Genomic DNA, 23,041 nt, shown 5'->3' on the forward strand with positions numbered 1-23,041 from the left:
GAAAAAGTTTCAAGGGGGGTAGACTACAATAAGCCAGACTAGCATAGATAGTATGCACCTTACCATGCACATGAACGTGAAATTAATGAAACTTAGGCGTACAGAATTAAAATACTTTTACCTATTTACATTAGGCAATTTCGAGGATGAAATTATTTTTAAGGGGGGTAGATTGTAACACCCTGAATTTTTACCATTTTGGATTGCCAAAAATCCTTAAAATATTTTTTATTATATAACTAGCCATGTCGTCACTTACTGACCCTTGAAACTTGAGGTGAGCTTATACGAGTCTAGTACCGATAAAGAACCATATAAATAAGATTGATCAACAACAAAAAACCAATGAATCCAACCGATCACTAAAACATCGAGTTTAGCCCTATGATTTGTTCACATAGGGCCCAAATTTGACCAACCTATCACTGACCAATTAACCCTTTTCGCTAATTTCGAATAGGTCATAATGTGAACTTAGTTAATGCATACCTCAACAACTGCGCCCAAGAAATTTCCCTACCTAATTTACTCCAAAAATGCCCCGATTACCCGAACAAAACCTATATCACTTGTTAGTGGGCCACTATTTCGAAATTATAGAGTAATGTCCATCTCACTGGGCTTGTGGTCCATCACGGTAATGGACTCAAACGACGCCTGAAAATGGATGATTTGTGTCATCCAGCTGGCGCTTGTAAAACGCAACTCTCCCACGTAATAACCTAAAATTTAAATTTTTAAAAATAATTAGCCCCGCCACTTAGGATAATAAATTATGACATTTCAGCTGTTAGATTTTACCCAAATTTACACCATAAGTTGAAGATATTTTCCTGCACTCGTCCGTCAAATCTGACCATTGATCGAGGAATGGTGACCGTTAATCGCAAATCGGACCCTTACGATAAATTCCTGCATCCGTTTGCCATCAAACCTTTGATAGTCCCTCATTGAACCATAGGGCACCCATTTCATAATTTAGATAGCCCAAGGGGCCATCAGGGCAGCCCTAAAATCCATAAGTGGGCCCCAAAGGGGCACTTGATGGAATAATTGGCACCTAAGGCCATTTGAACTAAACTACAGGGTATAAACCCTTTAAGCCTTCCCTCCCTCACTCCCATAGCAAATTCCAACAGCTGAGAGAGAGAGAGAGAGAGAGAGAGAGAGAGAGAGAGAGAGAGAGAATGTGTGTGTAGGAGCAAGGGGAGCCAAGAAATTGGAATTTCCACACTCTTACCTCCGTCATTCGCTGGAGACCGCAGCCCTACTGCTGTAGAGGTGAAGTGTGGCTGATAAAAGGTAACAAATTCGAGCTCTCCTCCATTTTTCTTAGCTAGGGCCGCATGCATATATCCTGACATGCAATTCCTTTGGCATAGGGCCCCGACGCATCAAATTTGTGGACTCGGCGCTGCTAGAGCGACTACAAGAACTTCCGATCGATGATAGGTGCAGACCATTATCTCTAGGTGGCCTGTTATCATGCCTAGAGTGAATTTTAGTGATTTTGTGTGGAAATTTGCTTACATGTTGCTGCTTTAACATGAATTTCCCAATTTAGAACTTATACATCGAACTTCCTTAAATTGGGAAAGGGATTTCAATTCTAAGTTCCCTGATATGTGCATTATTGAGTTGTCCATCAATGTATGAAGTTGCATATGCATTATCCCCAATCTTGTTGATTTCATGAGCTAGGACCTATTGCATGCAATTTACTTGTGTAGATTGATGTAGTGCCGTTTGTATTGTTGAATTGCGAAAATTTGTGGAACGCCTAGCTATAAATGTCCCTAAATTTGCAGAATATACACTATAGACTACAATTACATTTGCCTTATTCTCCTCACAACTATGAGTAGATCAGCTCCTACATGTTGGTCTTGTATTTACACATTACGCCCCTTCAAATTGGCCAACCAACCAGGATTTCCTTGGGCAACCCTTCTGTTGGGTCAGCCACGGGCAAGTTTGGCCCAATGAGCCAAACTGCGAGTTGTCGGTTGTAGTTGGACTACGCGAGACGTTGCTCTCAAGCCGAACAACCCATGGTTTGTCTCATGGGGATAAATTGGCCCACTGGTTAACTATCCTTGTACGTTAACCATGTTTGTACACGTCTGCTTGAACCTGAGGCACCTTGTACCTGTTTGTGCCCACTAACAACCATTAGTTGAGGCCCACAAGACTCATGAGCCGGGGATGGTGGAATGAGACATTATGCCTGAGCTTTCGGCCTACGCTGGGGTGACAAGCCTCCCTATAGTGAACAGTGAGCAACTAAACTTGTGAGCCGGGGTGGTGGAATGGGATACTATGCCCAAGCTATTGGCCTACGCTTAGGTGACGAGCTTCCCCGTAGTGATCACGAGCACGACTTTAATTGTGTAAAACTCCTTCGTATGATTCTAATTATGGGAATGACGAACCCAAACAGGCCAAGGATTGCGAGAGTCATATGGCCACGGATGCCAGAACCGGATTAGGGCATTGATCTGTCAGGGTATCTCAGTTTTCCCAAACTGCTGGATGAATGGACGTAATTAATCAACTTGGCTAACATTCACATTACATTGCATGAGTTACTTTGGCGATTTGGCAGTCGAGGTCACACTGAGGGAGTGTTTGTCATTCGCGATCGTTAGATGTTGTCAATCGATGGAGTGTTGTGGTGAGAATATACATCATATCATTGAATCATGCATTTGCATTAACCAGAGTTTTTAAGATTCTTTGAATGTATGCCTTTCAATAAATTCGTTCCTGTGTACAATAATTTGTATAACTTATTGTTAATAGTACCACTGAGTTAGCTACTCACTCCCACATTGGGACGGTGTTTTGAAACACCAACTAGAACCTATCATAGATGCGGGGATGATGGAGCTGTATGCGCAGGAGGGTGCCAGCATGGAGAATGAGGAGGAGTTGATGTACTACTAGACCTTCGGCGGCTCCTTTTAGCTTATGTATGGATAATCACAAGGTATGGGACAAGGCCCTAGTCATTTGGGATATTTGTACGGGTGGGACTAGATCCTTGTCCTTGATTTATTTGAGATTGGATTTTGGATATCCTATGTTTTTAGCGGCACTTATTATTGTTTGCGATTCACTGATGCTTCATGGTTTGCTAAACTCCCCATTCTTATGAAATAATTCAAATGTAAGTGAAATCTGAAGCCCATCAGGGCATACATGGCACCCGGGAATTCGAGAGCCGAGTTCCTACTCGGCCCCTGAAATCCGGGGTGTTACATTTAATATAATAACCTTTCGCATATACTGTATAAACAAGATTTTCCATTAGATATATGAAGTCGATTTACACATACAACATGATGTGTTCTATAGATTAAAAAGTTTTATGCAACTACGACAAAACTAGTGTTGTAGATGATTCTCATAGTGTGCTTTAGGCGCAATATTTTGGGCACTATATGAAAAATTCAAAAGGACACCAGTTGCTTGTGTCTCCTATAGGATTTTTAGGTTAAAACATACAATAAAAATAAAATATTTTCAAAATCCATATTTCATTATCTTAATAACCAAAATGCCCATTGTGATAATCTCATATGTCTAAAAATTAAATCTTAATGAATAGTTTAGATTTTACTTTACACAATTTAATCGTGAAACAAAATTTTCCTCTCTGATTTGTCAATACATGTCCTTTACACTATGAGGTCTCTCCTTGATCTATCACATGTGGAGGAGGTGAGAGAGTCATCGTTAAATCCTTTAATAGGGACTAAGGATGACATACACCATTCACAAGGTGGATCACATATGATTACACGTGTGATATAGATAAGAGAGTAGGATAATGCACACTCACTCTCTCTCTCTCCCCCTCCCTCTCTCCACAAGGTGACACCCAAGCAAGGGAAAGGGGTGGACGTCTAAGGCTTTTTTCTTTTTCTCATCTTTGAGATATGATTAATATATAAGGAGTTACAGTTTTATGAGTAGACATAAGTATGGTGCTCTACTATATGGACTTCTTTATACCCTACTATGAGAAAATTTTATTAAACTACCTCAACCATACATGTACTTATAATCAAATCCATCTACTATCATGGTCATCTACCAAATCTTTAGATCATATGTTGATGAAGTAGTTGACTATTAAATATCATCAAGTTTGATCAAAACAGTTTTAATAGTTAACACATAACTTTAATAGTTAAAAACCTTTGAAAACTCGTCTAAAACCTTTGAAGTATTGGGCCCAACAGTAAAACTACTTAATGTGTCTTTAATTTAATCATATTTACTCATAAAACATGTTCATTGGTAAACCTAATGGATCACATGTTGGTCTAAGTAAGAATTGATGAATCCTAATGGGCATACCCAACGTATCCCATTTTTAGAAGTATTGTAAAGTGAGCGAAAGCCTCCTAATCTAGATCATGTAATAGTGCATTGATTATGCACCTTATTTGTTAATCACCTGAGTTCTTGTGTCATGTAGTTGTTTGAGCTTGTAGAAGCTGAAGACCGAAGACACAAGTGAATGTGGAGCATCAAGGACTAAAGAACATGTATATGAGGTGCCTCGGTGACCCTAACCCTTGACCCAAAACAACTTAAACCTCTACATGATCCTAACTATAATAGATAAACCTTTTATTGATCATCCCTTAAGACATATAAAACTCAATTGACCATCCTTAGATTGGCTTTAAAAGTCCTGAGTTGTTGGAAAATTTGCACAATTTCAGTAAGCTTCAATCCCACTGAACCCACCTTCGGTTCGACCGAAATTAGCTAAAATAGGATATCATGTTGTGGCAGAATTCCAGGTAATTCGACTGCAAGTGAATGTCATATTTGGTCCCATTGACAAACATGTTCAGTGCTACCGAACACCACCTTTGGTGCAGCTAAAAGTGCCCAAGTCTGTCCAGCGACTTTCCTGTCTAATTCAGTGCGACTGAATCCTAATTCGGCACGACTAAAGACTAGCTATTTTTGCCCATTTTACAACCATTGGAGCTCAATTCCTCTATATAAAAGACTTGGTCTTTGGGCATTTGGATAGATTCTTAGTGCAATAGAAGCTTAGGTGATTCTATAATCATATCCATCATCCCAAGCCTCTAAATCAATGAATTCTAAGTCATAATCCTTGAGATTAACACTCTAATGAGGATCCCAACTTTCACCTTAAAGATGTGCTTGAACTCCGCCATTTTTTAGAGTTCATATCCAACTTTTATAAGTATATCATTATCTAAATTCTTTAAAAGACCCATCTAGGTGAATCCCTTAGGAATTGCAACATTTCATTAATTGTAGCCGATTCACCCAACCTCCTATCACCTTGGTCATTAAAAGGAGCATTACATGCAATGTATTTAATCATGGAGTTGAAGCATTGGTGATGCATTAACATCATAATTAGGAAAGCAAAGTGGATATAATTAAAACATGGGAGAGTATAAATCAAATAACTCAAGAATGTGCTACAAAAAGGGCTCAATTCGACAAGTAAGTTGTCAATTGTAAGAGTTTATGTACACTCCTTTATTATATAGGATTGAATGTGGAGTTTAAATTGCTAAATTTGATTAGGTTCTTATGTACGACTATAGTTCTTATGTAGGACCTAAATTAAAATCCTTTTGTAGGTCACCAGACATGGGTGTGCACATGTTAGTATTCGAAGGAGCCTTCAACGAGAGTAAACATAAATCCTTGGACTAGCACCGAAGTTCGTGGTGAGCTTATAGAACACCATATAAGTTTCTGAGGGATCCGATCCTCATGTAGGATTGTAAATGTTAGAGGTGAACCTAATTTAAAACATTCGATAGTGAAATCTGTAAGTGCTATAGTTTATAGCCCCTTTTTGTTGTCAAATTTTTGGTGCCAAAGACACTGTTATGAAGCGTGCATTTGTGAAGAACAATGTTTTACTCAAGCTCAGCTTTGATTGACAAGCACTGTTCACAAGTCAAGATCTCAAGAAGCTTTCAAGTTCAACCTCAAGATCTCAAGAAGCTTTCAAGTTTGAGCTTCATCAAGACTTCAAACCTTACTACTTTCAAAGGTCACTTGTCTCCTATGTTCAATGTCCTTACTTCACTATTGAGGTATGACTGACCTTAGGTTGACCTTTAGAGTAGGTCATTCTGGATATATAATTCATATGTTTTATATATGTGAGTTAAGGTTGTTCTAAGACTAGTCCTAAACTTTGTTCGACTAGTCCTAGCACTGCTTCAACCTGTCTAAGAATTTCCTAGATCAATCGTAAAGTTGTTGCAAAATTCAGATATTTTCTGTTTGGCTTCGACTAGTCTTAGGGACTGTTTGACTAGTCGTATGAATAGTGTCGATTATTTCTTCGACCAATCATAGACCTACGACTCAAAATACAGCGTTGAAATTCAGCTATCTTCGACTAGTCGTGTGCAACCTACGACCAGTCGTAGACCACCTATGAACAGTCATGAAACCGCCAAATCTTATCGCACCTGAATTTTCAAATATCTGTTGGTTCTTCGACCAGTCATAGAGGTCTTTAGACCAGTCGAAGACGTGATTTGCTCACCTATAAATAGAGTACGAATCTTAGAATTAAACAATGAAATTGAAGCTAATTTAATTCAGCCTTCTTAGAGATAAGTCTGTGCTCTATTTTAAGCTAAGTGTGCATATTTAATATTCTCTTTCTTTAGCTTTCCTTATTTGATTTTGTTCCTGTATTCTAATCTTATTTGAAAAGAGGGATTGCTGTTTTCTGTCTTCTTGGAATCAAAATCAAATAGAGCTATACCCAATTGGTTTACTTTTAAAATCTATTAGAACTTAGAACCATTACAAAGTGAGTATTGGACATTGAACTTTGATATTCAAATCTCTAATCCAACTTGGTTCTTCTGGGCTGCTACAACGAAGGAGAAATTTAGGTATTTTACGTTTGTGTAATTTACTTTCATTTGGTTTTCTTATGGGATTTGCCAGAAAAATCTCATTGTATTGGTTATTTGAGGAGAGCCAGGAAAACTCAGAAAAGGGGTTTTTTTTATTGTGTAAACCCACAGAGAAAAACACAATTGTGAAGGTTTTTGGTGAACCTGGAAAACCTATCTTTGATAGTGAACGCTGATATCCCCTGTGTGAGGATATTAGGAGTGGAGTAGCACTGTGTAGCTGTTGTTAAACAGTTGGTGTACACACAGGCGAACCACTATAACTCTTTGTCTTATGGTTTGAATGCTTGCTTAAGTTTTATATCTCTTTTCATTCAATTTGTAGAATGTATATGTGGATGTGAATGTTATAAAATTTACATTTCAAGCACAGTGGGAATGTTGTAATAATTTAGTTTTAAATTCCTGCAATTTATTTCAATTCCTTGCTATTTATTTATTCCTCACCGGTTTGAGTTTTTGATACAAAGGACGTTCTAGAAATAAGGTTGTCCTACTATAAACCCTTGGTTTTTATGGTGTAAGGTTGTCCTTAGAACTGAATTCATATCAACCTCTCAATACTTATTTAGTGAGGTTGCTTTTATTTCAGCTTTGTGATTTGATTTAATTTATTTGGCTATCTTTCTTTCTTTATTCCGTTGTTAAAGTTTTATTTTGGCATCGTCCTATTCACCCCCCCTCTAGGACATATAGCTAGGCCATTTCAAGTGGTATCAAAGCCTAATAGCTCGCTCTTATTGCTTTTTATTTGGATTTAATTCCTGAGCTAACGATCTAAGCTATATATAAGATGTCAAATTTTGATAGCCTATCAGTCACTAGGCCTCCACCCTTTGATGGCTCCAACTATGCATATTGAAAAGCCAGGATAAGGATCTTCCTCAAATCAATGGATGAGAGTGTGTGGCAAGCCACAGTGACTGAATGGAATCCACCTACCACTGAAGTGACTGGTATTGATGGTTCAAAATTAATGAGAGTAACACCATATTTCTCATGGACCACCCTTCAGAAAAATGAGAGTAGTGCCAATGCAAAAGCACTGAATGCAATCACTTGCACACTATTACCGGATGAGTTCAAAAGAATCATATCCTGTGATACTTAAAAACAAGCCTGGGATATATTAGAAATGACACACGAGGGTACTACAATTGTCAAAAAATCTAAAGTCCAACTCCTCACAACCAAATTTGAAAAAAATTCATATGTAGGAAAATGAAATGTTTATGGACTTTTACACTAGATTAAATGACATTGTAAACTCAATGTGGGGTCTTGGCGATAAAATCCCAGAAAGTAAAGTGTGTGCAAAGATACTACACTCACTTCCTGAACGGTTCAACTCTAAGGTAACCGCAATCCAGGAACTTCATGATACGGATAATATGAGGGTAGAAGAACTAGTTGGTTCTTTACAAACCTATGAGTTAAATTTTAAAGCTCCTAAAAGTAAATCTATTGCTCTTAAATCTTCTAAAGAAAACTTTGATTCTGAAGATGATATGGCTCTTTTAGCAAAAAAGTTTTACAAGATTCTCAAGAGTAAAAAGAGTTGATTTTCAAAAATCAAATGATAAGAAAAGATCAAAACCCAAATCTAAAACTTGGAAGTCTTTGAAAGATAGTCAATGTTACAACTGCCAAAATATGGGCATTTAGCAAACAAGTGTCCTAAAAAGGACAAACCCAAAAAGAAGGGTATGTTGGCTACTTGGGATGAATCATCTGATTCTGAAGCTTCTTATGTGTCAGAAGATTCTGAAACCGAGTCGGGCAGTGAAGTTAAAGCCCTTATGACTCTAGCCAAATTCACTTTTTCAGATCATGATGATTTGACTAGAGAAGAAAATCTGAATAGTGATTATGAAAATGAAGATGATCTTCAAGATGCTTACAATGCCCTATACAAGGAAAGTTGTAAAATTGCTGTCAAACTTAAACTTCAAAAAGAAAAGTTTTTTAAACTCAAAGAATGTTTTGAATCTCCTGTTTTAGAAAAATCCCAAATTTCAGATTGTTTTGAAAAATCAAAATGTGATTTAAAACTCAAAACCTCCCTGATTGAAAATCTGAAATCTGAAAATGAGAGACTTAAAAATGAAGTATCTTCTCTTCTGAGTTTAAAGGATACATGGAGGTATGCCCAAGGAGATCCAAAGTTAGAAAAACTTTTATCTGGATCTAGAAAATGTGGTGACAGATCCGGGTTGGGCTATGATAAAAATGTTCCTCCTAAACAAAAGTATACTTCTCCTAAATCTGTGAAAGGAGAGTCCTCTAACTCAAAAGGAAAAAATACTAGTCAAGATTTTTCGAAAAATACAAAAGCTTTTCAAAAACCTAGAGGCAGCTATGTCAACTTCAAAAATCAGAACAAAAACCCACTAGCTGAAAAGATAGTGGATTTACTCAAGGAACTCTTAAAATCTAACTCAGTAGGTCATTCTTATAACAACAGTCAGAAGAAGACCAACTATACTCCTAAACCCAAAACAGTTCTGAAATGGGTTCCTAAAGTTGCCTGCTTGGTTGTCCACACCACTTTCAAAGCAACAAGCCATTCAAAGTGGTACTTAGATAGTGGATGCTCCAGGCATATGATAGGCGACAAGGCCTTATTCACCGATCTTAAAGATATGACTGTCAGTTACTTTTGGTAATGGAAGCAATTGCAAGATTATGGGCCAAGGTACGGTTCAACTCTATAACCTTCCTTTGTTTAAAAATATTTTGTATGTTGAAGGACTAAAACATAATCTTCTAAGCATATCACAAATTTGTGATAATAACCATAGTGTTCGGTTTTCTTATTAAAGCTATGAGATTCTAAACAACAAGGGTTCAATAATACTAACTGGACGTAGAACGTCTAAAAACTGCTATATTATTAGTGAATTCAGCTCATCTAATCAATCATGTTACATGGTCCATACAGACGAGACTGATTTGTGGCACAAACGTCTTGGACATATACACTACCAAAATCTATATAGATTGAGCAAACGAGAACTTATAAGAGGCCTACCCAAACTATAAAAGTTAGATAAAATATGTGGTGAATGCCAGATTGGCAAACAAACAAGGAACTCACACAAAAAGGTGAATTCCAATACCACATCAAGACCACTCGAGCTTCTCCATATGGATCTTATAGGACCTACCAGGACGGAAAGTCGAGGTGGCAAAAGATATATCTTGGTAATAGTAGATGACTTTACCAGATATACATGGGTTGTCTTCTTAAGGGACAAATCAAAAACCTTTGAAGAAGTGAAAAAGGTTCTTAAAAGGATTCAAACTGAAAAAGGTTCTCAAGTCAGTAAGATTCGTAGTGATCATGGATCTGAATTTGAGAATAGCGGTTTTGAGAAGTTCTGTAGCGACCAGGGAATATTACATGAATTCTCAGCGCCCAAAACTCCATAATAAAATGGAATAGTTGAAAGAAAAAATAGAGTGCTTCAAAAAATGGCTAATGTCATGTTGAATAATATGAACCTCTCTAAGAATCTTTGGGCTGAAGCAGTCAATACAACTTGCTATATCATTAACCGGGTTTACACTAGTAAAGGTAATAATAAAATGGCTTACGAATTATGGTTCGATAAAAAGCCTACTGTTAAATACTTTTAAGTGTTTGGCAGCAAGTGCTATATTTTACAAAATCGTGAATATCTGGGAAAGTTTGATACGGAAAGTGATGAAGGGATTGTTTTAGGATACTCTTTAAACAGTCGAGCTTATAGGGTTCTGAACAAAAGGACCGGTGTGATTCAAGAGTCTATCAATGTAGTCATTGATGATCACTTAAACACACCAGTCTTAAGTTTAGATAATGATGAAGTACTAGTAATTGATAAATTCGATACTTCATCTAATCAAACTGATTCTGAACTGAGGACTGTTAAAGATCATCCAACCACACAGATTCCTGGAAACCCTCTCACTGGTGTTCTACTCGTAAACAACTTGAGGATATATGTAATTACGTATGTTTTACATCCTAGATAGAACCATCTAACATAAAAGAAGCTCTTGTTGATAAAAACTGGATTGTTGCGATGCAAGAAGAACTTAACCAATTTATGAGAAATGATATTTGATATCTCGTACCTAGACCTAAAGATAAACACATCATTGGAACCAAATGGATTTTCAAGAATAAGTCTAATGAGTTTGGTAATATAATTAGAAACAAGGGTAGACTAGTGGTACAAGGTTACACTCAAATTGAAGGCGTTGATTTTGATGAAACCTTCGCACCAGTAGCATGTTTTGAATCAATTAGACTTTTTATATTCATTGCATGTTTTAGAAAGTTTAAGATTTACCAAATGGATGTGAAAAGTATTTTTTTAAATGGTGACCTACATGAGGAAGTCTATGTTGAACAACCGATGGGTTTTGAAGACTCCAAAAATGCTGATCATGTGTATCGCCTTAAAAAGGCACTTTACAGTTTCAAATAAGCTCCTAGGGTATGGTACAAGAAAATAACAAAGTTTCTATTAAGCCATAATTTTCAAATGGGATGTGTTGATAAGACTTTGTTTATTAAAAAACATAATGATCACATTCTAATAGTACAGATTTATGTTGATGATATCATTTATGGATCTACCTGTACTGACATGACTATTGAGTTTGCAGATTTGATGAAATCTCAGTTTGAAATGAGCATGGTTGGGGAATTGAATTATTTCCTTGGGTTGCAAGTTAAGCAAAAACCTGATGGAATGTTCATTTCTCAATCTAAATATGCTTTGAATTTGATTAAGAGATTTGGATTTGAGAATGGTAAGAACTTTGATACTCCTATGAGTACAACTTTGAAACTCTCAAAAGATTCTAAAGGTAAAAATGTGGATCCGAAATTATATCGGAGTATGATTGGTAGTTTATTATATTTAACTGGTAGTAGACCCGATATTGCTCTAAGTGTTGGTATTTGCCCTAGATATCAGTCTGATCCTAAAGAGTCGCACTTAATTGCTGTTAAGCGGATTATGCGATATGTCGCAAGTACTGTTAATCTCGGTCTGTGGTATCCACATGAGACTAGTGTTCAATTAGCTGGGTACTCGGATGCTGACTGGACTGGTAATCTTGATGATAGAAAATCAACCAGTGGTGGTTGCTTTTATATTGAAAACTGTTTAATTTCTTAGTTTAACAAGAAACAAAGTTCTATATCACTTTCAACAGCTGAAGCTGAATATATTGCAGCTGGTAATGCGTGTACACAGCTAGTTTGGATGAAACATATGCTAAGTGATTATGGAATTAAATAGGATTTTATGTTATTATATTGTGATAATTTCAGTGCCATAAATATTTCAAAAAATTCAATTCAGCATTCTCATACTAAGCACATTGACATTAGATTTCATTATATTCGAGAATTAGTAAAAGAAAAGGTTATATCCTTGAAATATATCCCTACCGAGAATCAACGTGCTAACATTTTCACTAAACCACTCGACAAAAGTAGGTTTAATAAAATGAAATTTGATCTTGGCATGTGCATTTTAAAATGAGTATTTATGCCTATTTGTATCATATTATATATATATATATATATGCTTGATTAGATTTCAAATTCTGTATATACTACTGGAAATCAAGTTTTTCTAGCCGGTACTCGACCAATCGTGAGTATACACGACCAGTCGTGCTACGACCGGTCGTGTACATCCACGACCAGTTGTGAATCGCATGAATCACTTATAATTTGGGAAAAATGCTTCTTCTTCTTCATTTCTTCTTCACTCTCCAACGGGCTGACGCACGACTAGTCAAACCCATCCTTTAAAATCTTCAAGGCTAGTGCTCCTTTTGTATTTTTCTTATAGATTTGAGTCTAGATTTTTTCTATTTTTCTCTTGAAGTTATCTATTTCAAATTTCTTTGAGATTTGGGGTTTTTCTTGGGGTAAAATTTGATTTGAGAAAACCCACTTCTCAACCATTTGCAACTCTCTTTTCTCTTGAAATCCTTGTTGCAAATGACATCTAGAGGTAGAAAAACAACATCTCGTGGTCCTTCTTCTTCCTCTAGATCAGCCCCTATTACTAAGCATCATCTTTGGGCTCCCAAGGATGATCCATCCTATGTTCGGGACATCAGATTACGTAATGTTATTATTGAACATCCTGTTGACATTAATCATGTTGCTCCATTTGAGATCGTTCCTATGCTCCAAGCTATAGGTTGGGATAACTTATTACATTGGGGTGGGTCAGGATACCGGTCCATTGCCCAGTCCATGTTTACATGCATATGTGATTTTTCATTGGAAAATTTATCTTTTAAGATAGCTACTAGAGAAGGACCATTTGACGTTGATCGTCATTTGATTTTAGCTCTTATGAAAATTCCTGTGAATGTGAGGGCATTCCTATCCATAACTTATCTGAAAAACCCTTTGTATCTGAAAAACGTATGCTCACAAAATATTTATGTAATTTGGATGTTTAATGGACATATAAAGGGAATGCGCTTCCCTCAAAATATCTATTACCCAAATACAGAGTTCTTCACAAAATCTTTGTGTCTAACTTGTATCCTCGATCGGATAATAAATCTGAATTAACTTTCTTCATGGTCCGTGTTCTTCATGCTATTGCTAGCGGTGCTCATGTTTGTCTACCATCCTTGATTTGTCACTCTATTATTCAGTTTCGACTGCATCTTGGTCACAGTGACATTCCTTTTGGATATTTGATGACTGTGTTGGCTATGCATATGTTAGTCGATATGCCGGTTGGAGAAGCCCCTACCCATCATCTGATATTTAACAATTCTAATATCAATTAGATGAAGCTTGATTCCCTTCCTGGTCAAGGTGTTGGTGGTGGCAATACTGAAGCTGAACATGAGGAAGAAGCTAGTGATCTTCCTCCTGATAATATCAACATGGATGATATTTTTGAAGAACTTGGATCTGATTCTGGAAATGATCCAGATTATGAGCCTTCTGAGTTTGATGCACGTCTGCGTGCATTGGAAGATAAAGTTGAGAATATGAATGTTAAGATAGAAAACATGTCTGTTGCCCATCATTTACAATTCAAGTATATGCACAAATATCTTAGGCGCTTGAATAAGGGCATGCATCAACTTGATCCTTCCATCGCTGCTCCTTTATCTGGCTGAGATTAGTTTTTTTTTGTTAGCTGGTCTATTATAACTTTATTACTCTTGTGTTAGCTTAACTGGTTTTGAGACTGTAGCTATCTTTGACTTAGCTCAGTTTATGGATTATGTGAACTGTTTATGCTGGTTAATCATATCTTGTCTTGTTTCCACTCATATATCTCTTTACTTATTTCTCCTCAGCCATCTGTTCTATGCTTCCTTTGTCCTATTGTGACAAAAAGGTAGAGAATGAATATGGATGTGATGTGTCTAATGATTATGTTATGAGGAGGGAGTAACATTGTATGTTACTCAGGGGGAGTAGTATGTGCAGTAGTGGACTGTATGTTATGTTGAATATTGATTTACAGGTTTGCAAGATCATGTTAGTATATGCCGTTTGATAACAACTGGTGCACGATATAACAACTGGTGCATGATTCTTTAATCAGATATTCTGTGTTATGTAGCATATCTTGGAGTGTGTTTTGTCACTAATTTGACAAAGGGGAAGATTGTAAGTACTATAGTTTATAGCCCTTTTTGTTGTCAAATTTTTGGTGCTAAAGACACTGTTATGAAGCGTGCATTTGTAAAGAACAATGCTTTACTCAAGCTCAGCTTTGATTGACAAGCACTGTTCACAAGTCAAGACTCAAGAAGCTTTCAAGTTCAACCTCAAGATCTCAAGAAGTTTTCAAGTTTGAGCTTCATCAAGACTTCAAACCCTGCTACTTTCAAAGGTCACTTGTCTCCTATGTTCAATGTCCTTACTTCACTATTGAGGTATGACTGACCTTAGGTTGACCTTTAGAGTAGGTCATTCTAGATACATAATTCATATGTTTTATATATGTGAGTTTATGTTGTTCTAAGACTAGTCCTAGACCTTGTTCGACTAGTCCTAACACTGCTTCGACCTGTCTAAGAATTTTCTAGATCAGTCATAAGTTTGTTGCAAAATATGAAAATTTTCTTTTAGGCTTCGACTAGTCTTAGGGTCTGTTCAACTAGTCGTATGAACAGTGTCGACTGATTCTTCGACCAGTCATAGACCTACGACTCAAAATACAGCGTTGAAATTCGGCTAGCTTCGACTAGTCGTGTTCAACCTACGACTAGTCGAAGGAGACCTACGACCAGTCGTAGACCACCTACGACCAGCATGAAACCGCCAGATCTTATCGCACCTGAATTTTCAAATATTTGTTGGTTCTACGACCAGTCATAGAGGTCTTTAGACCAGTCGAAGACGTGATTTGCTCACCTATAAATAGAGTACGAATCTCAGAATTAAACAATGAAATTGAAGCTAATTTAATTCGGCCTTCTGAGAGAAGTCTGTGCTCCATTTTAAGCTAAGTGTGCATATTTAATATTCTCTTTCTTTAGCTTTCCTTATTTGATTTTGTTCATGTATTCTAATCTTATTTGAAAAGAGGAATTGCTGTATTCCGTCTTCTTGAAATCAAAATCAAATAGAGCTACGCCCAATTGGTTTAATTTAAAATCTGTTAGAACTTAGAACCATTACAAAGTAAGTATTGGACATTGAACTTTGACATTCAAATCTCTCCTCCAACTTGGTTCTTCTGGGCTGCTACAACGAAGGAGAAATTTAGGTATTTTATGTTTGTGTAATTTACTTTCATTTGGTTTTCTTATGGGATTTGCCAGAAAAATCTCATTGTATTGGTTATTTGAGGAGAGCCAGGAAAACTCAGAAAAAGACAATTGTGAAGGTTTTTGGTGAACCTGGAAAACCTATCTTTAATAGTGAATGCTAATATCCCCTGTGTGAGGATATTAGGAGTGGAGTAGCGCTGTGTGGCTGTTGTTGAACAGTTGGTGTACACACAGGCGAACCACTATAACTCTTTGTCTTATGGTTTGAATGCTTGCTTAAGTTTTATATCTCTTTTCATTTAGATTTGTGAAATGTATGTTTAGATGTGAATGTTGTAAAATTTACATTTCAAGCACAGTAGGAATGTTGTAATAATTTAGTTTTAAATTTCTGTAATTTATTTCAATTCCTTGCTATTTATTTATTCCTCTCCAGTTTGAGTTTTTGATACAAAGGACGTTCTAGAAATAAGGTTGTCCTGCCATAAACCCTTGGTTTTTATGGTGTAAGGTTGTCCTTAGAACTGAATTCATATCAAACTCTCAATACTTATTTAGTGAGTTTGCTTTTATTTCAGCTTTGTGATTTGATTTAGTTTATTTGGCTATCTATCTTTCTTTATTCCGCTGTTAAAGTTTTATTTTGGCATCTTCTATTCACTCCCCCTCTAGGACATATAGCTAGGCCATTTCAAAATCCGGTACACTCATGAGCTAAGTGCATCCATTAGGAGTGGAGTAGGGAAACCGAATCACTATATATGCTTGTGTTTGGGATTGTCTTTGAGTATTTGTTTAATTATACTTATGTGATTGAATGCTTAATTATATTAATTAGATAAATGTTATGAGTTGATAAATGTTATCCCACACACATAAGTATACTATCATATATAGATTAGTTGCTTCATTAGCATATTTTTTGTAGTTTATGTGATTGGACCCTCTATAAGCTTGGAAGCCTTATTGCTTTACTTCGTTTAATTTACATATTAGTTTAAGTAGACAATTATGTTTAAAAAGGTAAAAATTTTATCTAGTTTTAATCACCTCCCCTCTAGGACACAACTTTCATTCTGTAGCTCCGCCAAGCTGCCGTGCATAACCTGTCGGCCCACCATGTGCAATTTCATCATGATCTTTACTCATTTTCAGGTTTAAGAATTAATCATCTTTCATGTAACATCAAGTCCTTAATCACATTGATCATAATCTAAGTTAATGGGCCCGGAGACTGTTGACTTGAACTTGATTCTCCAATACAAGTGCCCAAAGGTCCAATACCAGGATTCTATCTCAATGACACACTTATGATCCTGTGAAAGGTAAGGATAAAGACATAATTGATACTAAGCTCCTGATGGTGGAGACCATCCATCCTTTCTTGAGTTAGTCCTCTCACACAAGATTACCATACATTTTATAGTATGATATCCATATATCTATCCTAAGTATTTATATTGGTTGTGACTTAACAGGATGTTAAGATCTATAGATCACAACTCTCCCCATTCAACAACAGTTGTGCCCAATCTTAACTTCACAAGGACTACCGAAGAAGTCACTCCTCACATAACTTGTATTTATATGTTTAAGGTCACACTAAACATTAGGTAAAATATGCCATATATGTCCAAAATAATTCATGGTCGTCATTAAGATTAATGGTTGAGATTGACCTTATCACATATATACAGCCAATGGATTAGGATGCATATTGGTTTTTAGGGCACAACTCCAACAATCTCATACTTTCCCTTATACCAATTTTGAAAAGACTAAGCTAAACATCCGGGGAATAGGACTATGTCAAATTAAAAATTAAATGCGGAATTGAAAGAAAAATAACACAATCAAAAAATAAAGAAGTACAAGTAAATAGCAACCTTAAATGTACTAGTCTTGAGAGGTTGATACAAACTTATTTCTAAGGACAACCTAGCACCTAAAACCCAAAGGGTTATGACATGACAACCTTACTAAAACGTTTGTATGTATCAAAAACCCAAACTAATAAAGAGGTAAAGGAAATAGCAAATAAAATAAACGAAGTTATTACAACATTTCCATAAGAGCATAAAATAAATTACACCATTCACCGCAAATGCTTAAAATAAATTATAACATTCATACACATAAGCACATTCAATCATCCACCACAACTCCAGGAATTATAGTAGTTCGCTTATGTGTACACCAACTGTTAGAAAACAGCCACACAACTACTCCACTCCTAATATCCACTCCCTCGGGATATTAGTGTTCATTATGAAAAAAGATTTTCCAAGGCTCAACTTAAAACCTTCACAATTATGTCTTTGATTGGGCTTACACAATTACAAAAACCTCACAGTCTGAGATTTTCTGGATTAACTCAGACAAAACCAAAAAGAGATTTTTCTGACACAACCTCAAAAATCAAAAAGGATATACAACATTGTAAATGATACTTATCTGAAAATTCTCATTTGAAGAAGCCCGGTAGAACCGATCCGATATAGAGAAGATATTCAATGTCCAGTCTCATAGATGAAAAGGTTCTAATTCTAAATGATTTTTAATTAAATCAACCCGGGCTAGCTTGATTTGATTTTGATCTCAAGAAAGGGAAAAACACAAATCCCTTTTTAATGTAAGATTGGAATAAAGAGCACAAAATTAAATTACAAAAGTTAATTAAAGAGAATCTAAAATGAGTACAATATAGTTTAATAAATTTATAAACTTATCTCTCAGAGTGGTGTTTTGATTTCGCTTTTATAAATGAATAAACTCTGAAATTCGTGCTCTATTTATAAGTGAAAATATTGTTCACTTGACTGGTCTAAGGGTTAGTTCGACTAGTCGAAGGACCAACAAAATTTTAAATTTTCTGGCACGATAAGATTAGGTCGTTACTCGACTAGTCGAGTGGCCTGCTCAACTGGTCGAGTGGGACCAGAAAAGCTTGCTAGACTTTGAGTCGAGCCTGCACGACCGGTTGAACACTGTTCACTTGACTGGTCGAGTAGTCTCCAGGACTGGTCGAGACTCCAACAGAAAATTCTGAAAAATTATGTAAGACCCGTATCCTAAACTGTACCGTTCCATAGACTTCCGCGGTCTTCCCAATCGAATTCTGACAACCTTCGACCCTTAACCGGTATTTGCACGTGACCCTAATTCACATGCCGTCAACATGAATGGCTTAACTCAGGACTTATACCTTAGCGACCGCGTCGCCGCCGCGGTTCCGATGCCGCGACTCGCTTGTCGATGCGATACTCTGGCCAAGAGATGTGGGCCAGCGATAGGTGCGAGGAAAACGCCGCGCGTGCGAATTCCGAGAGAATCTCTATAAGATGTCACATCAATCAATCAACCCATCAATCCCATCATGTCAAGTACACATCACCTTTCACCCATCCCCAAGCAACCCCAAAGTCAAAAAGTTCTTACAAAGCCCATACTTTTCTTACACCATTTGCCACAAAAGTCAAAAAAGGGCTCTTACACCCATCACTCACCACATCAACACATCCATCACCCATCTCTCTCCCTTTACAAGTCTCTCTCTCATTCATTCTCAAACCAACTCTCCCAAGCAAGAGAAAATCCATACGTATGAGCCTCTCTAACTTTTCCAAGTAACAAGTGTAGCCCACCTTTCATACCCCTTCATCTCCCATCTCAAGCATCCAAACCTCATCTCCTCCGTTAGAATCAAAGCTACGGAACTAAGGAAGCCAAGGGAGCAAGAAGATCAAGCGATGGGTGCTTTGATAGGGTAGTTTTAATTTTTTTAAGATGGGCCAAGTAAGGCCAACCTATCAATGATTTGGATCTCACTTTGGACCCTAAGAAGTGGCCGATGGCCCACTTGGATCATCATGATCATTCCATGATGGGGCCATTCTCCATCGACCCCATCATGATGTTTATTTTCCTTGCATACCTAGGGTTATCTAGATCATCTATTTTAGTGGAGAAGTGATCTCCACCGTTGGATTTTGATTTAATGGGCCCATGTGTAATGGGACCCACTTGATGTATGTTTGGTTGAAAGGGAGGGCCCATAGTGCCGGGGCCCCTCCATCATGCGTGTCCCACTCTCTATCTCTCTCTCTCTCCCTCTCTATTTCATTTTTTTATGTGATCATAACAGGGTTGTATAGCCCACTTGGATGGACCCCACCCTGAAATATGTATTTTATCCAAACCATCTTCAAGTGGAGCCCACCTTATATGTATTGCACCCACACCACCTACCCTTTGGTGGCCCACCTAAACAGGGCCCACCTTGTGCGTGTGAGGCCCAGATCGTCCAACGTCCCTGACGTGTATGGAAAACACAAATATTAGCTTGGTTCCAAGCCAATGGGGGTGGCCCACTTATTTTAGCCCCACCTTGATGTATGTCTCCAATCCACGCCGTCCATTCCTTTCCCAACCTCATTTTAGGTGTTGAACCGAAAAATCGTGTCAACCCAAGGTCCTGACAGGCCATACCGTAGCAAATGGTGGTTTTCATCATTGAAACCTTCCCTAATATTTTTATACGCCGAAATATGCCCAACATTGGGCTTGTTTTGCTTGTCTGGAGCCATGAAGGGCCATTGGATGGAGTGGATTCTCTAGATGTGGACCCCACCTGTGAAAACCACAAAAAAAGGCTTGAAATTATATATATATATATATATATATATATATATATATATATATATATATATTATAACTATGTGAAAAGATATGGATGTATTAAACCGCTGTGGGCCCCACCTTGATGTTTATTTGTCATCCAAACCATTCATATAGTGGGCCCTCAGGGCAGTGGGCCACCCTCTAAAATTCAGGTCCATCCAAGACTCAGGTGGCCCACATTATAGGAAATAGTGTGAATTGAACTCTACCATTGAAACCCTTTTTTTTGGGTCCACAGAAGTTTTGGATCAAGCTGAAATTTGTTTTTACTCTTCATCTAGGTCTGCGTGACCTTATGGACAGAATGGATGGCTTATATGCATTATGGTGGGCCCCACATGGGACCCACAGTGATGTATTTGTTTTATTCACACTGTCCACCATGATGCATGGGTTGCACCCAATCCGTCCAACCATCTTAGAAGCCCATTTTATGGCATGGGCTTAGAGAATGAGCCAGATCCATAGTCCAAGTGGACCCCACCTTGGCATGTTATGAGGCCATTAGTTGTATTTGTGGCCCATTGTTGAGGCCCACCTTAATATATACGTAAGGCCCATGGGTCGAGGCCCATTTGATGTATTAGGGGCCCATGGGTTAAGATCCATTAAGATGTATTGGGGCCTATGGGTTGAGGCCCATTTGATGTACATATGGGGCCCAATTGGTGTGGCCCATTTGATACACATAAGACCCATGAGATTAGGCCCATTTGATGCATTCTAAGGCCCACGGGTTATGGCCCATTGCAATGTACATAAGGCCCATTGGTGCGGCCCATTGATGTGGCCCACTTGATGAATATAAGGCTCATGTAATTTGACCCATTTGATGTTTTTAAGGCCCAATAGGATGTACCTAAGTCCATTGCAATGTGTGATCCCTGCAATGTGTGATCCCAACATGGTTTATGTAATGATGTTTATGACAGTCGTGCCTTGGGAGCAATGTTGGTTTGACGTCCACATTGCATGTTTAAATGTTGGTTAAACGTCCACATTATGACTCTCCCTAGGGCCCATTGATAGGCCTGTACTCGTTGTGTGTAGGCCGTCTAGGCCATCTGCGTTGTAAGGATAATGCATTACTTCATAACATGATTAGTATAGTTCCATGATTCATGATCATACGTATCATATGTATGCTTGATATGAGAAATGACTGATTATAGCATATGCCTTCAGGCAGATTATTTAGAGGCCCTGGATAGGCGGTGTTGCCCTACATGAGCGCACGACACGCGCAAGATTTCTACATGACTGGATAGTGTGATTCATGCATTTGCATTGTGTGACATGGTTACCATACGCCCTAGCGACATCAGGGCCGTAGCCTCCACAGGCGTATCGTGGTTGGCAGGATTGGATACCGAAAATCTTGTTCTACATGGGGTGCTATAGATATCCCTGGGTAAAAGTCCTTAAACCCTTATGGTACCAAGAGGTTGCTCCAACGTCTAGTCCGAGTGGGTGCATGAGCGCCGAGTGCCGATTACCAGACGATTGTGCTTTCCACTGTGTCGTGGTCGGTTGGAAGGGGGTGCAGCCTTACCCGCCCGAGAGTAGGGGGCAATGCTAGGCTGAGTCTGACCAGCTCGAGGAATGGGTCCGCTATTGACGAGCCGAGCTCGATATTGGCAGGCGGATAGTGAGGTTTTTCCACTCACCTTATTGCGCGTGATGGGGCGGCAATCTGGCTTGGAGTGTACTAGACCCCGGTGATATTTCGAATTTTGAGCTGTATTGATATGTGGACTTAGATGAGGATTTGTATGCTTGAGTTACATTTCGCATTGCATGGCCTTGGATTGGCCGACATCATTCTTTGCACCGCATGACTTTGGTACGGCTAATGGTATTCTTGGCTTTCATCAGCATGTTCCGCATTACTCTGATACTGCATAACTGCACTACCACCTTGAGCACACACTTTCACCACCCTCTAAGCTTTCTATAAGCTTATGCACGACCATTGCGTGCAGGTGACGTTGAATCACAGCAGCGCTGAGGCTTGGGCACGTGACTGATTATTTTGGAGTTTTGTTCATCATTATTGTATTTCCCTTTATGCTCATTGTACTTGTAAAGTTTTTTATCATAGTGGAAATGTGATGGAGTTTTTGGTTGTTGTTTATGGGTTATGCCTTTGGTTATGCTTATTACGAATCAAACTGATGTTGAAAATCCTCATCGTAGCATCCCAGGATCGGAACCTGGCGAATGGGCGCTGGGAGCCGAGAATGGGGTTCTACGAAGGCTGTCGGCGCCGGATTCAGCGATCGAAAATTTTGTGAGCCCGATTTTCGAGTTTGGGGCGTGACAAATTGCAACAAACCTTGGACTAGTCGAGAAAACTTTTAAACTGGTCGAGCCAGTACTTGGACTAGTCGAACAAGGTCTACAACTAGTCGAGAAAATGACCTATAAACATATGAAATGACCCACATAAAATATGTAATGAATATGACACAACCTATGGTCAATCAGGGTCATCCAAACCTGTTTGTGAGCTGGAACACTTGAAACATCATTTGCTTCAGAATCTTGATTACTTGTGATATGTGAAGCTTGAGTTCGATCTCTTGAACTTGAGCTTAAGTTACGCTTGAATTCTTAAGTCTTTATCGTACAGTAGTTGA

Source organism: Magnolia sinica, chromosome 17 (genome assembly GCF_029962835.1).
Source record: "Magnolia sinica isolate HGM2019 chromosome 17, MsV1, whole genome shotgun sequence".
NCBI lineage: Eukaryota > Viridiplantae > Streptophyta > Magnoliopsida > Magnoliales > Magnoliaceae > Magnolia > Magnolia sinica.